This window comes from Neophocaena asiaeorientalis, unplaced genomic scaffold, assembly GCF_003031525.2.
Source record: "Neophocaena asiaeorientalis asiaeorientalis breed wild unplaced genomic scaffold, Neophocaena_asiaeorientalis_V1.1 scaffold171, whole genome shotgun sequence".
Lineage (NCBI taxonomy): Eukaryota > Metazoa > Chordata > Mammalia > Artiodactyla > Phocoenidae > Neophocaena > Neophocaena asiaeorientalis.
The window spans coordinates 2023531-2041853 of record NW_020174013.1 but is presented as its reverse complement, the minus strand read 5'-3'; the positions used below and the strand labels follow the sequence as shown (position 1 = coordinate 2041853).

General features: G+C 43.9%; 1 long non-coding RNA gene across 1 annotated transcript in view; it reads right to left on the bottom strand.

The window, feature by feature from the left end:
* Positions 1-18323, bottom strand: part of LOC112405185 (uncharacterized) — a 124488-nt gene that overhangs the window by 31377 nt on the left and 74788 nt on the right. The gene's annotated exons all lie outside the window — the stretch shown is intronic.

Below are 18323 nucleotides of genomic sequence, written 5' to 3'. Positions count from 1 at the left end.
AGTTGAATAAGCAATACTATATAAGTCATCCATTTAATATAGAAATTCTGGGAATTATAGCTTTGGTGCTCGCCTTCATTACGTGTACTGAAATCAAGCAGTTTCTACATCTAGGCAGACCGAGGCAGTTCTTAGGACATGTCGAAAGGGGTAGTGTCTTGGCACTTACTGTAGGAGAGCCTACAGCTGCTGTGACCCACATCTGAGCAATGACTCAGGGATGTGGCTGGCAAAGGAGGAGGAAGTGGCTATGAAGACCGGCTGTTAACAAACATATGACCAAGTCATCCCTCCCCCAACACTTACCATTACCGAGAGTGATACTGTGGAAATAGCCGTGCAGGGGACATGGATCTGTTTGCTACCTATGAGTATTCCTTTATTATAGCTCAACTACTGGACTCTGATTACATGACATGTAAATATATGGGATGAAGGAGGACTGGGGGGATTTACCCTCGATCCCACAGCCTTACGATACATTGACTTGTCTACATATACCTATCAACTACATTGAGACCATCAGATTTATATAAACATACCATATCATTGCATTTATAAAAAGTACTCACAATCACCATTCCATAATTTTCCCCAATAATCCTATGATATGGGTAGGGAACATCATTTTCATTTTACCAAAGAAGTACTAAATGTAGGAAAAGTGCTTGATCGTACTAGCAATGTAAGAAGTACACATTAAAACAAGAAAGCATATTTTTACTATCAAACTAACAAAGCCATGTAGATCATCAAATTAGCAATATTTTAAGATAACGTTTATGTTGGCAAGGTTGCATTGAGATGGAAATTCTCTTTCTACTGGTGGAAGTACACACTGGTTAAACATTTCTGAAGAGCACTTTGCAACATGTATCAGAACCTTTAAAAGTATTCAGGGAGTTCCCTGGTGGTCTAGTGGTTAGGATTCGGAGTCCTCACCGTTGAGGGCCTGGGTCCAATCCCTGATCGGGAACTAAGTTCCCACAAGCTGTGCGGTGTGGCCAAAAAAAAGAAAAAGTATTCAGACCTTTGGATGCAGTAATTTCATTTCTGAGAGTTCCTTCTAAGGAAGTAATAGGAAATGTGGACAAATATTGTAAACAAAGATGTTTCTCACAATATTCTTTATAAAGGTAAAAACCTGGAAATCATTGAAATATTTAACCACAGAAAATAGTCATGGCACACCTACACAGTGGAGTACTATAAGGCCCCTGGAAGTGATATCTTTGAAGAACTTTTAATGCTGTGAGAAAATGTTCAGAATATAATGTTAAGTGAAAAAGCAGGATGAAAGTCTTACATAATAGCATAATCATAATCATAGTTATATAACAACATGTACGTAGATCCATTTAAACTAGACCGGAGGAAACAGGACAATAGTTGTCAGAGGTTTCTGGGTTATGTATAATTTGGATTTTAAAAATACTTTTCTGGGGCTTCCCTGGTGGCGCAGTGGTTGAGAGTCCGCCTGCCGATGCAGGGGACACGGGTTCGTGCCCCGGTGTGGGAGGATCCCACGTGCCGCGGAGCGGCTGGGCCCGTGAGCCATGGCCGCTGAGCCTGCGCGTCCGGAGCCTGTTGCTCCGCAACGGGAGAGGCCACAACAGTGAGAGGCCCGCGTACCGCAAAAAAAAAAAAAACAAAAAAAAAACTTTTCTGCATGTTCCCTATTTTTAGAAGGAAACTGTATTACTTTTATAGTCAGAAAAAAACCACAACAAAGTTCTTAAAAATAAAGTGTAAAAGAAGTATTCTCAGGGAGATTCGTTAACTTGACCGAGGTCACACAGCCTCAAAGCAGAGGGGCTAGCACCTAAACCCAGTTCTGGCTCTAATCCCAATGTCTCCTTCCCCATACCACAGTGTCTCTGTAAATAGTTAACTTGAGCAACAAGTTATTGATGTTTGACTTGTTAGAGAACAAACCATTTGTGGACTCATGCTAAAATCTCCACTACTACTTTGATTAGACTCAAAGGAATACAAGGAATACAAGTATTCCTTTGTGGCTGTGCTCAACTTTCCAAGTCCTACAAGTGGCTGACATCTACATAGAGAAAACTCAAGTATGCTAAGCTCACTGCTCGATATCACCTGCATGAGATGTGAAACTCCCTTAATTCAGAGAACTATGGAGATCCAATATAGAACATGGCCTGGAAAGGTTATTCCAGTGATTTCCAAAATGAACTAAACAGTAAAATTATCAGGATGATTTTCCAAAAATACAGATCCAAGTCTCACCCTAGAGATTCTATTTCAGTAAGTCTGAGGTGGAGCCCTTGCCTCTGGACCAGGAGGACTGTCTTTAAACCATTCTAGCCAGTGGTAGAAAGCTCCCTGTATGCACCGTGAGTCACAGGTGGTGATTCCGCTACTAAAGGTTAGAAAAACTCCCCCTCAAAACCAGGATTCACTTAGAACTTGAGTGCACTGTTCACTGAGTCCTGTGATGACTTGGCCCACCTACTCAGCGGTTAATGGGGGAATCACCTTGTCACCCATTGCTGTCTGTGTTGGTTTTCTATTGCTGCTTAATAAATGACCACCCCCTCCCCCCAAAAAACAAAAGCAAAAACACAAAACTTAGTGTCTTCAAACAGCAAACGTTTTTTAGAGTTTCCATTGATCAGGAATCTGGGCAGAGCTACACTGAGTGCTTCCAGGTCAAGGTCTTTCTGAGATTGCAGGCGAGGTGTTGGCCAGGGCTTGGTTTCATCTGAATGCCATAAGGAGGACAAAAGGGGAAGGGGTCTACTTCCATGCTTACTTATATCGTTATTGGCAGGTCTCTGTACTTTTTCCTCCACCCTAACTCAAAACATGGCTCCCACAGGAAGAATGATCAGAGAGAGAATGAGAGAAAGGGAGAGAGTTTGCACTCAAGCTGGAAGCCACAATCTTTTTATTATCTAGTCTCAGAATTGACATCCCATCACTTTTCTGTATTTGCCAGATGCAAGTTAACAACCAAGGAGAGGGAATTACACAGGGTGTGAATGCCAGGATTCAGAGGTCACTGGCGGCCACCTTGGAGGATACTTGCCACACTGCCCCAGACAAACAGCAGAGTTAAAATTCTGCACTAACCCACCTTTACCTCTATCCTTCAACTTCTACTTGGTAAGTAGGCAGAGGTGGGGCTGGAGTGAACTCTGTCTATTGATGGTAATTGAATCAGTAGGCCCAAAGCAGAAGGAAAACAAACCTTCAAGTTTAATGTAGGGCAGTGCCTGAATTTTCACACATACAGTATGAGCCATGGATGTCACCTTAGGTATCAATAGAGAGACCCAGTTAGTCAACAGGTTCACTCCCTCTGTTTTTATCTTTAAAGGAGTGAACATTCCAAATGACCTTGGGAGCTATTATTTTCAACTCTGGCCCTAACTTGTGAAACAATACTCAATTCTCCTCGAAAACATACTTGAACTTCATGTCCTGACCTCAAATGCAACTTGCTTGGGGGTTGATGTAATTGTATTTTCCATCCTCTTTGTAAGATAGACAACAAATATTGAGTGAAAATAAATATATTTACTTATATTTTATACATTGTGTATATATACACACATATATATATATATTTTTTAATATATGTGTGCACATACACATACACACCCACACACACTTCATTGGGACCATCTAGGGTGCCTCCGCTTACCCCACTATCTCCAACTCAGCCTTAATAGCAAAGCCTTCTAGACAAAGGTAGGCATCCAGATACAACTGGTTTATCAACTAGACCTGCCATGTAAAGTTAATTTCAACTTGCCATCTAGTTGCCAGCTGACCACTGCTACACACATTTTCCGGCACCTCAACGTGCTATTGTCAGAGCCACAAATTGAAGCAGTAAATACAGCTGTGCCATAGCTGCTCTTAGGACGGGTGAAATCACTGGTGAGGAGGGAGTCCCCACTGTCATTTCAGCTGCCAAGACATTTCACACTAACGAACTGTGAAGGGGAAGTTGCCAATGATACGAAATCCCTTTTTATGGCCAGGGCTGGGCCAAGGCCACCAGACGGACCATGTTTTTCCCATGCTGCTGGGCCACTCAGAGATGTTCTTAACGACCAACGCTGATCTCTCTGTTCATGGGAGGTAGGAAATGGACAGGCCAATCCGTAAGCCATGCCCAAGGACTCTGGGAACACTGGCATGAATCCATAAGCCGCTATCCCCTCCTACCCCAACACCTCGAAATATTAGAAGGGAGCTTAAGTTACCTAGGTTCAGAGGAAAATAGAAGAGGTAATACTTTTGGCAGATCACCTAGGAAAACTAAAAGTAATTCCCAAGGTACCTGTTTGAGTTACGGAAAGTCCCATAAATATTGCTATCCCATTGGAGTCGGTCTCCACCCCTAATTCAAGCCAGCTGATGGCCCAAAGACTTGCACAAAGGAATTGCCAAGGGAAGCACTTGTTGTACAATGGAAAGAACCCTGCTTTGGAGTCGGAGAACCTGCTTCCATGTTTCACTTTTGTTATTTTCTTGCTGTGTGACCTTGTGTAAAACACTGGGACTTTCTGAATTTCATATTCTTATCTATTTATTATTAGCTACTTCATATGATTGCTGTGAAATTAAGTGAATATTAAAGTAATGTCACTAGACATAGAAGGGAATATTAAAATAATGTCACTATTAAAAATGTCTTTTGTTTTTACCATTCTGTCCTTGTGACAGAAATTCTGCCATCAGAAATATGATTCTTTGGGATAAAGCTCTCTTCCGGTGCCCTCTTTTAAAAGTAAAAGCCTTTGAAAAAAAGTAACACAGAATCTGTGAGTGATCAGTCAGTAGACTGAATTTCCCCAGCAAATAGGTATTTTAAAGTACTGAAAAGATGAGGGTGCAAGAGAAAAGGGATTTGGGGGAGCACGAATACTATCTTCAAAGAACAGAAATGCAGGTGGGTATCTGGTCTCCGTGTGAAACAGAGGCTGGCTGGTGCAGGGACATTTCTGGGAAGGAGAAGGGGACCCTGCAGGTGAGGAGGCCACTTGATTTGAGTCTTATATTTGAGTTACTTAAGTCTCTATCTCCCACTGAACTGTAAGTTCTTGTTTCCTGTTTACCGATATTTCCCCCGTGGCTTATTACAGCTCTTGGAGTGTGACAGTTGCTAAATGAATGTTTGTAGACTAAAAGCTACATTTTGCAGACTTCACCATTTTCCCAGGGTTGGTCCTCAGTCAGTTGATTGACCCGGGCTTTGGGGCACTTCTCCTGGACACACTTCCCTTCCTGACCTCTGGCCTTTACCTCTGATATTTCTGAGGTGGGTGCAAATCTCCACCCCTCCGAGGCATTCCAACCCTGCCAAAGGCTTCCTGAATGCACCTGAAGCCCTGGACAGAGGTCTGCATGGAGGAGCCCCTCCTACAAACAGGTCAATCCCTCATCATTTAAGACTCAGAATCCTAATGGGCACTGATTCCAGGGGTGATACACAGATGTAGGTGACACCTCTTAAGGCGCGGCACCTGGCCCAGCAGAACAAGCAACACTGTCATAGGGGCCAAGGAGCCAGCAGTCTCCTGGGTCAGGGGTTGGCCTGACCTGCTAAGTGCATGCTTAGGCCTCCTGGTATCTTTGGATTCCTGTCTTTATCACTAGACCCTCTGCGATCAGTTTTATGATTCTTCTGTATGAAACTAAACCAACATTACAGCTCTTGATTAGAGGTGATTAGAGAGCAGATATAGATTCAGGGAAAAAAATAAAATGTGTTTCCCCAGTAACCAGGAGGCTGAATTCAGGGGCTGAGAAAATCTGAAAGTTCAAATAGTGAAGCAGCAAGTTGGCTTTCACCTGATTAAAATAGCAGCTCAAAATTCCCTTTTTATCCAGACATTCACGATAGATTTTTTGAAGTGTTTGCTGCCTGATCCTCAGAGGAGGTTGAAACCCACCCCCCGCCCCTGCGTTTTGCTGACACAAATACAAAGGCTCCTGATACCAGGCCTTTGGGGAACAGGGGAGGCAATGACCCCCCGATGGTAAAGTGGATGAGATTTCTCTTTGAAAAAACGTTCTCCTTGTTGGCGTTTCATCTGCTGATCCAGTATTAGCATTCTACCCGCTTCCTTCTTCTCTAGAAAAATGTGAATGGGAAAACTATTCACTATTTATCCCTCCAAGGCAAGTTTGCATTTTTAAAAATTAATACTTAGTCACAAATGAATCATAAATGGCCCAAGGTTTAGGAGTGCAGTGGAGAATTTTGTCAAATTAAGGGAGTCTCCTTGGAGACTCCCTTCTGTGCGAGGGCAGGATGGCTAGGGGAGATTCTGATGTTTTGAATGATTAAGAATGAGAATGGATGTCCTTGGAAAGAAATGCATGTTGAACTCAACGGAGGTAAACTTAGGCTTGGGGGAAGCTTGATCTCAACACCAAAGCAACCCTGGAACCCCGGGCTGCAGGAACCCAGTTAAGAGGACTCCACCCACTGTGCAGTGGCTAGGCCATCTCTAACTGCAGGGGCCTTTAAATAACAGGCAGAAATGACTGAGCTGGAAAAATTCTTCAGTCTTGACATGGCAGGAAAACAGGCCAAAGCGTGCTGTTGGAATTACAGGCGTTCTCAGAAATATATCTCAGGAAGGTTTTTTCCACCAATGGAGATTATAACATGTTTTCCAGAAAGTGTCGCTTGATTGGAAGGGGTTCCCAAACCAGTTTTTAAATCTCTTTCTACACTGGCTCTAGCTCCATTGATCACCTGAGGTTCCCTTAGCCTTTGGATAGAGTTCACGTGGGACACATCACATAATCAGGATCTCTGTGTCCTTAGCTCCTGTTATGGAAATAGGTGAGAGTGAAGCCCAGTGTGAAAATGATACAAATAGCCCCATTTACTAAGCACAGAATGTATGCCAGGCACAGTGCTAAGTCCTCCACATATATATATATAATATATATATGTATATTTTCATTTTTAAACAGCTTTATTGACATGAATTATTGTACAATAGACTACACATATTCAATGCATACAACCTGATAAGTTTTAACATATGTCTATAGCCATGAGACTATCACCACAATCAATAATGAACATTTCCATCACCCCAAAAGTTTCTTGATGCCCCTTTGTCATCCCTTACTGCCTCTCTCTTGCCCACAGCCCCAGGCTCAGGTAATCAACCAGTTATCTGCTTTCTGTCACTATAGCTTGTATTTTCTAACATTTTATGTAATTGGAGCTATCATACAATATGGCCTCTTTTTTGTCTGACTTCTTTATTCACCATAACTATTTTGAGATTGATCTGTGTTATTACAGATAATAATAGAGTTCCTTCCTTTTCACTGCTGAGTAGTATTCCATTTGTATGGCGACTCTACAATTTGTTTTTCCAGTCTTTTACTGACAAACACTTGGATCGTTTCTAGTTTTAGAGCACATTGTGAGGCAGGTTTTACAACTGAGGTAGCTTGTTTCCGTCAGTTCCTAGAGTGGAGTGTCAGAAAACCCACCTTCTAGAAGTCCAGTCTAACCCTCTGCAAGAGATTTCCCTCTCTCCGTTGAGTCCAGGGCTCCCAATGCTTGTTAAGTGTCCAGTCCAGGCCTGTCTCAGAGCAGAGGGGTGCTGATGGCTGAGTAGACAGTGCCCATGGCAGGCTGGGTGCAAAGCCCTGAAGCAGGGCAGACTTCCGGTGCTCTGCTTCCCCAGAAGCCTGGGCATGAGGGTGTCCGCTTGCCTCAAGCAGTTGGAATTCTTCGGGACCAGCCTGACTCCCTTCCAACGTTTCAGTCAGTGAAGGCAGCTACCAGTCTGATTAGCCAAGTCCCTTCTCATTAAAGCTCTTCTGATTCACCCACTCAACACCCAGCACGTGGAATTAGGCTGCTCTGGGGAGATGGGCATGGAAGAGCTTTGGAGCCAGTCATCTCAGGGGCACGGGCAGTGGAGGGGCAACACCAGTGGAAGGTGAGGGCCACAGGAGGCAGGGCTCCACTTTGGGACCCCTGCCCCAGGGATCCCGCCTCTGGCGGCCCCACGGGTGCTGGTGTACGGAATGCTTTCACAATAGTTTTCAAGGGAAGATGACCTTCCACATACTCAGCTTAGAGGACTTTGCACCCTCGGTCACCTGAGCCACAGTAATCAGCTCGTGGCTTCTAGTTTATCACACAGTCACACCTCAGAGTGAGCTAGCCCTGCATGAGGACACATTGCCTTGTCTGCAGCCCCACAGACCCAGAACCCTACCTTCCCCCCACCAAGTCTCAGTGCTGGGCCTGGCTCTGGTTCTACTACATCTTGAACTCAAGGTAACTATGGCAGTGGCCCAGGATTTACATCCATAAGTGACTTAAAAGTCTGTGCTCTTATCACCATGTAGCAGAGGAAGAAATAAACTTCTCTATAAATGACCCTTGGTAGCAAGTGGTCAGCTAGGTAGGAGAAACAGTTCTGCTAAAGTCAGTGTCCACAATGTGTGTGTCAGGAACATACTGTTGGGACCATATGTGTCAGGAAGAGCATATGGAAGAAAGCAGGTAGGTCATGGAAGGAAGGGCCTTGTCAGTTCCAAGCAGGTTATGTCACACCTCCCGCTTGGGGTTTTGCTACATGGAATTGGTCCTTCCCAGAGACATCTGTCACCTAGTTCAAGGGCTACAAAGAACTAGGCTGGCCATAGAAACCCTCCCCAATGCAGAGAAGTACGTGCTTAAGAACAGGAGTCCGGCATTAGATGCCTGGGCTACACAGTCTTGGGCAAATCACTGTTGTCCTTTGTGTCTCAGTCTTCTCGTCCGTAAAGAGTTTAATGCTGTGCTTACCATGTGGCAACATGTCTCACTCTCACTCTGATGGGTGTGTTCTCCTGACTTAACACTTTAGACAGAAGAGATACTCCTGGCAACTTTCAGGGACACACAGAAGGTTGAAATGGTCCCTTCTGTGGGTTTCTAGAGTTTTCCCAGAGGAGAAGAGCAAGCAGAAGTCAGTACTGCTCCAATGAGATATTTGCATGTGGATAAAGGTTGTTTGCTTGAATCTCCAGGACAGATACGAAGCATTACTCTGGGCTTCTGGAAACTTTCTTCATAAAAATATTCATACTGTACCCAGAGTAAGGTCTTTCTTTGCCCAGGTGAAAAGAGATTACTCTATTAATGTTGAGAATGATATAAAGCAAATCATATATAAAGTTCAGATTTATTTGTACTTGCTTCTGAGAGTGATCTATTCCTCAATTGTAGCCATACCCCTGGGATATCAATATTAAACATCCACACACCCTGACCCGTGTGCACATATACACACACACCATCGAAACTTGTTATATAACACTTGAGATATTCTCCAGAGAAAGGAGAAAGGACCCAGATCTGAGACTTTAGGACAAGAATGCTCCCTTCACCTATTACAGATTAAATTGTCACTGCTCCCTCTTTACCCTTGCCCCAAAGTGCTATAAGATAGATCTATGTCTGTATTTTTTTTTTTTTTTTTGCGGTACGCGGGCCTCTCACTGTTGTGGCCTCTCCCGTTGCGGAGCACAGGCTCCGGATGCGCAGGCTCAGCGGCCATGGCTCACGGGCCCAGCCGCTCCGCGGCATGTGGGATCTTCCCGGACCAGGGCACGAACCCGTGTCCCATGCATCAGCAGGCGGACTCTCAACCACTGCGCCACCAGGGAAGCCCTATGTCTGTATTTTTTAATGACTTACCAAGTCACTCAAATCTCAGCCAGGGATGTGAATTGCTACACTTGATGATACCCACAGATCTAATTCAGATTAATTTTGCTGGTCTTTCTTCAGCATTTTTTGGAAAGGAGAGGAGGGTTGTTATTTTCATTATGTTCCTGAGAGCGGATCACTTTCTGTGCTCTGTGCCAGCTTGGTTTACAGTAAGCTTCCTCTGGCAGCCTGCGTGGAAGTGAATTCAATTGCCTGTGTGTAGGTGGGTCTGTGTCTGTATACTCTATTTCCTTTTAACTTAGGGACCATTGCTCACCTTGCTCTGTAGCTTTGCAGCCAAAATGAGTACGGGGCTCCTATCGATGTTTGTGGCCTGGAGTTGGGTTGCTCTCAATGAAAACGAATCATACTCAGATCTGTCCCACGCAGAATGAAGCAAGAAGAGAAATAAGCCATCAATTCAGGTGTATGCAAGTACAGGCTGCGGCTGGATTCTGTTCTTACTTTGAGCACAGACCAAATGCTACAGTTGGGTTTAAACTGCTGTACAGGGCAGTTTTTTGGAACTTTTACTATGAAGCATAGTTTCCATTATTCATCCTACTCCCATGAGTTCTACTAGCAAGAGGAACTACCGCTATGGAGTGTACAAAACTCAGCTTACCTAGAGTACTAGCTCCTTGAGGCCAGGTAAATTTAAGGTGGGATAAAACATGAAAAAGGAGCAGTTTTCTACCCTACCCTGTGTGTTTACCATTGGGATATATGTGTTAAGGAAAGACAGAATGTTCTTATACTTGATTCAGCTCTACAAATGGTGTTATTATGTAACCTGATATGGTTTTATGTTGTAAAGTCAATGGAAATCTCAATTTTGGTGAGGGATTTGAGCTATATTTCTGCTGTTCCTGTTAGGCAAACACGACCGGGTGACTTCCTAACTCTCTTGTTGGAGTCTTGGACTTGGTACCCTTATTAAAGCCCACTAAATTGAATCATTGTGTTTCACCTAATGGCATATCACATTTACGCAGAGGGTATTTCTTACCTAGAAGGAGAGAACCAGCCATGCCAAACCCTGAGGCTATGAGCATTTGGACCTTCTGATTAACTTCCTAAGAGATTAAATTCCACAAACTTTTTTTTTTTTTGCGGTACTTGGGCCTCTCACTGTTGGGGCCTCTACCTTTGCAGAGCACAGGCTCCAGACGCGCAGGCTCAGCGGCCATGGCTCACGGGCCCAGCCGCTCCGCGGCATGTGGGATCTTCCCAGACTGGGGCACGAACCTGTGTCCCCTGCATTGGCAGGCGGACTCTCAACCACTGCGCCACCAGGGAAGCTCTCCACAAAACTTTTTAACTTCAGAATTTCATATGTTGAAAACAGCAGAGCCTGCAGAGGTCGCTCGTTTTAAATATCTTTCTTTTAATTATTTTTTCAATGATATAAAAAGACGGCTGGCTGATTGTTTGTTGTTTTTTAAGGAAACTTCTGTGAGGAGAGTTAAGGTAGAATTTCCTTTCTGAATTTTGTTTGCTTCCTTTCTTCCCACTTCTCTTTGCTCATCTTGCCAAAACTAACGTTTCTCTATGGCTTTGGTATGCTTTATCCTCTAGCAGGACTTTTGATCTTTAAAGATTTAAAGTTTGGAATAAGCACTGGTGGCTTCAAGTTTACAAAAAACTGCAATTTTCTTTCTCTTTCTTTTTTTTAAAATTAGTTTATTAATTAATTTATTTTTAGCTGTGTTGGGTCTTCGTTGCTGCGTGCGCGGGCTTTCTCTAGTTGTGATGAGCGGGGGCTACTCTTGGTTGTGGTGTGCGGGCTTCTCATTGTGGTGGGTTCTCTTGTTGTGGAGCATGGGCTCTAGAGCACAGGCTTCAGTAGTTGTGGTGCATGGGCTTATCTCCTCCACGGCATGTGGGATCTTCCTCGACCAGGATTGAATCCGTGTCCCCTGCACCGGCAGGTGGATTCTTAACCACTGTGCCACCAGGGAAGTCCCCGTCTTAATTGTCTTAATGTCGTACTCTTTTGAACTTGCCATCGCTCCACAATGTGGCTTCCTTTACGTAAGATCCAATTAATCGATTCGAAAGTGTTGGGTAATTATGCAGTGAAGGTGGGAGAGTGTAGCTAGGCTGAAATAAGCTGCCGAGAAGTCATGAATTCACCGTGCATGACTCTAAGAACTCTGCTTAGCATGAGTCACATAGACCTAGCTTAGGAATCTAGCTGGGAGCCTGAAGCAGGGAAAGACTCTCCTCCTTAGTTCTAGCTGGTATTGGTCTAGCAACTTCTTAAAGAACCACTATAATCTTTCCCTGTTCCCAATCCCTTGTTCATCCTCCTTCGGAGAAAAAGGAGGTCTCATCTGCACAGCATCTTAAGCACAAAACCAGTAAGACCAGTAAATCTTTAGAGTTAAAGGGTTTTATTAAAGATAGTTAGAAAGCTAATATAATGAAGTTCATCAATCATTAGGCCATAAGTTCCTTAAATGATAATGAGGTACTTAACCCCTCTGTGAGGCCAAAGGCCTCCCACCACCGAGAGCCAGTCTCGAGCGATGTCCTCCATGCCCAGTAGTCCCCAGGCTCTCATCTGACATTCACTGTAGCTAAGGTGTTGGTATCCTGCACCCATAGCTAGCCTGTGATGGTGTGCTCCCCTAATTGCTATAATTGCTCTCAAAAGATTGCCAAACATCATTCCTTTTTGATTCATATTGAAGTCAGCTAAATTACTCTAGAATATGGAGTCCAGGAACTCTTTTGTGAAGCAATGTAATGGAATCAGCCCACATGAGCATACACAATGAGAATTCAGATAAGCTGAAAATTGATGCAGAAAGGCAGGGACGGAAACAGAAGGGCAGCAAGATACTCAGTTATTGTGTGAAGGGGAAGGGAAAGCCACCTCCCATATCCCCAAGTATAAGTCACAGATGACCCTGCCCCAGTAGGGCTTGGGAGAAAACAAATACAACCAGCCAAGAGAAACCAGAAGTAGCTGCAAATGCTTCTTGCAAAAGTTTTTAATGATACTCCCCCCAAACTAGTGACTCCACTCCTTCCTCTGTCTGGATTCAGAATCAGAGATCTCAGAGCTGGAGGCTCCAATTGTGACAAATCATCCCTGCTTCCATCTATTTATCCATCTATCCATTCCATCTGTTCGTCAATCCATCCAACCACTCATCCATCCATCCATCCATCCATCCATGCATCCAACCATCCATCCAGGCTTTGAATCTCTGTGTACTAGATAATATAGTCTCTGCTTCTGACTTTTGGTTGGGAACACACACACACGCACGACACGTGCACACGCACTCTTATTTTGCAATGAATGCTTAATAATATCAACCTTCTCCATAAGTAAGTGCCAAGATAGTATTTTTATATAAGGAAATATTTAATGACGAGGACAATATCATCACCTCTGCTAAGCATCCTACTTATAAACACCCTTACTTCTTAATTAACCTCCCCCCATTCTCCAGTAAATGAAGCCTCCCTTCCTAACAGAACCACCCACATCAATTTTTTTGGTGTCTGCAATAATTTTTAGTAACTACCTAGTTACTCTATTCAAAATCACTCCCCTAAATCCAAGGGATAAATGCCGTACAGTTTTCCTCTGATACAACTCTGCTCCAACTCAAATCACACTCAGGACCTCCACACCTTGGTGTTTGACAAAGAAACACCACCTTAGCCTCTGCCCATCCCAACCCATCATCCCTGAGAAAAGCAATTTCACTCCCCATTATGACTCCTAGCACATACCATTGTCCTCCCTTGCTTGGAGGAAGTGGGATACTGAGGCCATTTCCACATCCTATTTTGGGAAATGGGCAACCTTGATGACCTTCACCAAGAGAGAATGCGGAGCAGGGCAGCAGTACCCTGGGTAACGCGTCTGACAGGGTCTTCACGCTCACATCTCTCCTGCAGCCCTGAGATGGTGGGCAAATTAGAGAGGATGGGGAAAGGGGAAATTTTATTATAAAGAAAGCTTTGCTGAGAGCCTTACTATATGTTTGACCTCCTCTCCCATGGTCCAGGTGTCCCAAATGTAGATGCCCACAGCCCCGTGTTTACGCCAATCACGGTACTTGCTCTATGTGGTCAGCTGACTAACGCCCCCCCAAATATCCACGTCCTAATCCCCCAGAACCTGTGAACAGTACCTTACATGTCAAAGGGCACTTTGTAGATGTGATCAAGTTACGGATCTTGAAATGGGGAGATTAGTCTGGTGGGCCTAATGTCACCACAGTGATCCTCACAAGAGGGACACAGGAGAAGACAGAGTCAGAAGTCAGACAGAAGGAGATGTAACGATGAAAACAAGAGGTTGGAGTCATGAGCTAAGGAATGCAGGCAGCCTCCAGAAGCTAGAGAAGTTGAGGAAATATGGGGAAATGATTCTCCCCAGAGCCTCCAGAAGGAACCAGCCCTGTTGACACCTTGACTTTAGACTAGCGAAACTGATTTGAGATTTCTTGGCTTCCAGAACTGTAAGAGAATAAATTTGTGTTGGCTTAAGCCACAAAGTTTGGTGGTAATTTGGGACAGCAGCAACTAAAACTCCACCTACTGACATTTCTACCCATAAGTCCATCTCCCCAACTAAAGTCCACAAGTTTTTCTTTATCTCCCCAGCTCTGGGTACACTGTCAGTTAGGTTCTTTCAGGATGCAAGATACAGAGACACATTCCAATGAACTCTAATAAACGGTATTCATCATAATGATACTTAAGAAAGAACAAAATTGGCAAAACTGTCCCAGCAGCTGCCCTGAGCCTCGAGGCTACTGGAACATCCTTTTACAAACAGTGCTGGTTTTGGTCATCAGGTAGCAAGGTCAGTAAGTCAGCACCAACATTAGTGGTCATCCTTCCAGAAATGTGAGTCTATTTTAGGGACTCACATTCTCTTTCCCTTGCTGCCATGTTACCCACTTTATAATAGTAGATACAGTCAGGGCTCCAGGTTCTCATGAAAAAGAATCATAACATGTTACTAGAAAGACTACAGATAGAGCCCAGCTGAGAGCCTCTGCAGAGAGATGAAACTCCACAGTGAGATGTGTTTAACTTCAGAAATTTGGGAGGAGAAATCTCAGTACAGAGTGGAAGCACCCTCACATTTTCCCTGTGGAGGGGATCAAAAGCATTCTTCTCCATCCCTTCCCAAGAGTCTGTAGTCACAGGAAGGAAAGCCCAGGCAATCCAAGAATGCCTGACACAGACAACGCTGCCGTCACCAGAAGAATCTTAGGGCTGGGAGCCAAATTATTCCTGGAGCAGGAAAGGGCTCCCTTGAGAAAATGGAGAAAGTAGAGGCATGAAGAGGGTAAAGAGCTGAGGCCCAAAGGAAGGGAAGAGAAGGAAGTAAGCATTAAGAAAAAAGGTCATGTCCCCAAGAGGCTCCCTCAGAAGCCCTCAGCAATGGCGTCTCACCTTCTGTGCAATGTGAGTGAAAGAGGGAGCTGGACCGCATTAGATTTGGATTTAGATTTCCTCTGCTAAGCTGAGTATAGCTTTGAGAATAAGACAGAAACCCTCTGTGAACATGGACTTAACTCTTCATCCAGATTCAGGATACTCTTCATCTGGGGAAGCAGGGAAGAGAAGGCTGGCATGGATCAGTTTCTTCAAGGATGCTGAGATGGTGTAAGATGGGCTGAGGGAGCAGGATTGGAAGGAAGAATCTGGGAAACAAGAGTCAATAGCTCCAAGTCACCAAATCAAAAATGCATTAAGTATCTGGTTGGAGGAAGAGGCCCAGATCAGATTGCCTCATGGCGTTGGCATTAGCTGTTGCAAAGCAAACTGAATACAAAAGCATCATTTTGACTCTACAGAGTCAAAGGATCCCAGAAACGTTTCCAGGGAGCAAGAAATAGTAGGTGGAAATTAATTCTCACTAATGTGATACTTATAAAATATGACTATAGCTTCTTTGTTAACATTCTGCCTTTACTGACTTATTTTAATGAATGTAAACTAATTTATAATAAATTTTATAGATTCACACATGACCTCAGCTTCCCTAATCATATTTTTCATATAAGGTCACATGTTCCTCAACTGGAATTTCAAAAATCTGATATCTGCAGTTGGTCATGAATTAAATATAATATGATCAAATTGTACAGCACGGCCATTAGTTGACGATAAGTTTGAGATATGGCAGATATTATAGGAGGATAATAATAACGGCCATTATTTATTGATTGGTTACTACTTACTAGCCACCATGCTCTGCATTTCATCTCATTTAATCCTTCTAACAATATGGTGAAGGGGTGTTACCCTACTTTATAGGTATGGAATCTGAGGTAAAGAAAGTGTGAGGGATTTGCTTCAAGTTCTACAACTAATAAGTAGCAGAGAGGGGGATTCAAACCCCACACTATCTGAATCCAAAGTTTGTATGTGCTGCCTGTCTATGGGAAAGCAGGGTGGCAGAGGGCTTGTGATGGCCCTGGAAGAATGAATGAAAAGTGGATGTAGAAAGGAGAAAGGGAGAAATTCAAACTGAGGTTGGGACAGAGGAGCAAGGACACAGATGGAGAGCAGGGAAGACCTATCTGCTTGGGAATCAGGTTCATATTGGGACCTAGCAAGAGGTGAGGATGGAAAGTCCGATGGAGCCAAATGGGGAAGCCCTTGAAATTCCAGCTGAGGACTTTCCACATGATTCATCATGGGAGAGAGAGCTCTTGGGGGTTCCCTCAGTCTTGGTTTGAGTGATACAACCCATTCATTTCATTTCACAATCCTTTAGGCCATTTTTAAAGTGGCAACAATGATGGCAACAATGATGTTTGCAGGAAGTAAGGAGGCATGGGTGTGGAGGGAGAGAGAGTAGGGAAGAGGTAGTCAAGAAGTTATGGTGGCTTGGTAGGAATATCTGCCAGGCTAAAGGAAAATATTTTGACAAACTTATTCCCTCATTTATACTGGTTCATCTAATCTGATTCTTCTGGGACAATGTCAGGCCCTCTAAATACAGGAAAAACAGAAAGGGGAAGGAAGTGAATTCTTTAACTCCTGCAGAAAACTTTAGCTTCAGTTCTCCTGGGGGGCAGATGGTGGCCGATATTGCAATCGAGCTGAGTGGTCTGCATCCTAAGCTTGGACCTTCTTAGCTGGTCATTGCAGCTGACTTCTGTTGACAAATCAGCTGTCCCACTCTTGGGGAAGTGAGCCCCCTGAGTGAACCTGTTCATTGTGAGTCCTGTTTCAGACAAGCATTTGGTCAGGGGAGTGGGGACTGATGGATTTTATTAAGGGACTCTGTGCCAGACACTTTTATATATGTTACATCATTTGGTCCCCCCAGTAACCCTGTGAAGTGATTACTCCTCAGCTACAGCTGTGGAAACAGGCCGAGAGATGGCACTGAGGGTCACGCAGCTAGAAAGCAGAGAAGGAGAGGTTTGAGCCTGGTTCTTTTTAACTCCAAGCCGAGTGCTCTGTCTCCCCCATTACTGTGGATTGTAGGTTAAAAACAAACAAATTAAGCAGCGGAGCCAGGAAGGAGAAGGAGAAGGAAATATAATAAAGGAGTTAAAAAAAAAATCTAAGAGGTTTGTCCTGTTGTTTGGATGCAAACTTAGGTTTGGACCTGCAATTTAGGATCCCAATGAACTGGTCACCATGGAGCTGAGGGCCGCTGAAAGCACTGCTCTCCTCCAGCTTTTGAGTTTTCTAGAAGGAATCTCTCTCTCAATCTGTTTGCCAGAAAATGAACCTGAAGGAGTCCTCATGATGAGATGAGCTGGATTGCTATAAGGATCGCAATCCTGGAAGATTTATGTCTGTGACTTCACTATGAAAACAAAACTGTTTTCCCCAACCTGTCGGGGGGCAACAGTCAGAAGAAGAAAGTAAGGTTTACTTTTGATGAAACATGTGGTTCATAACAGAGCCTCTCTTACCAATGGGGTGATTTGTAGGTAAAATATAAAGGATTAAAAAGAAAAAGAATAAAGAAAACATAACAGAATTCCAGTTACCCCACTCCAGGACAAGGAAACAAAGGGTCAGCTTTGGCAATAAAATATGATACATTTTTGTATATTTTTTCAGCATTAAGATGCACGTCATTCTGCACTTGGAAGTTGCTTTTGTATCAGTTCACATAGGGTGGATCTATTTTTCCCTGTTGTTATAAAAACATCTCAAGACACGCATGACAAGTCTTCAGAAAATGCCGATTCCTGAGCCACTGCGGATAATTGTACATTAATATGGATTGACAAAGACTAGTTTTGATCCCAGTCTATGCCTGTCAGCATAATGCAGGGTCCAGCCCATATGTCAGGTGGGTGTAATGGCTTCTGGCAGCGTTAAGGTCCTATAGTGTGAAATCAATGGGATAATAGCGGTAGCAAAGCTGTAGACTGAAGAGTTAGGCAGTCTGGAGGTGGTAGTGCCCGGGGTAGTAGCCAAGACCCAGGCAAGAAGCAGACTTGGAGTTGAGGTCCAGTTTGGTTGGGACGAAGTAGGTACTCCATTTTCTAAAAATGGACTGCTTTGGGTCCCAGTGAGGTCTAAATTTAGTAACTGAAACCTTCACCTCTTTTTCAGCAGAAAACTTTCTGCTCTAGAGATGGTTACC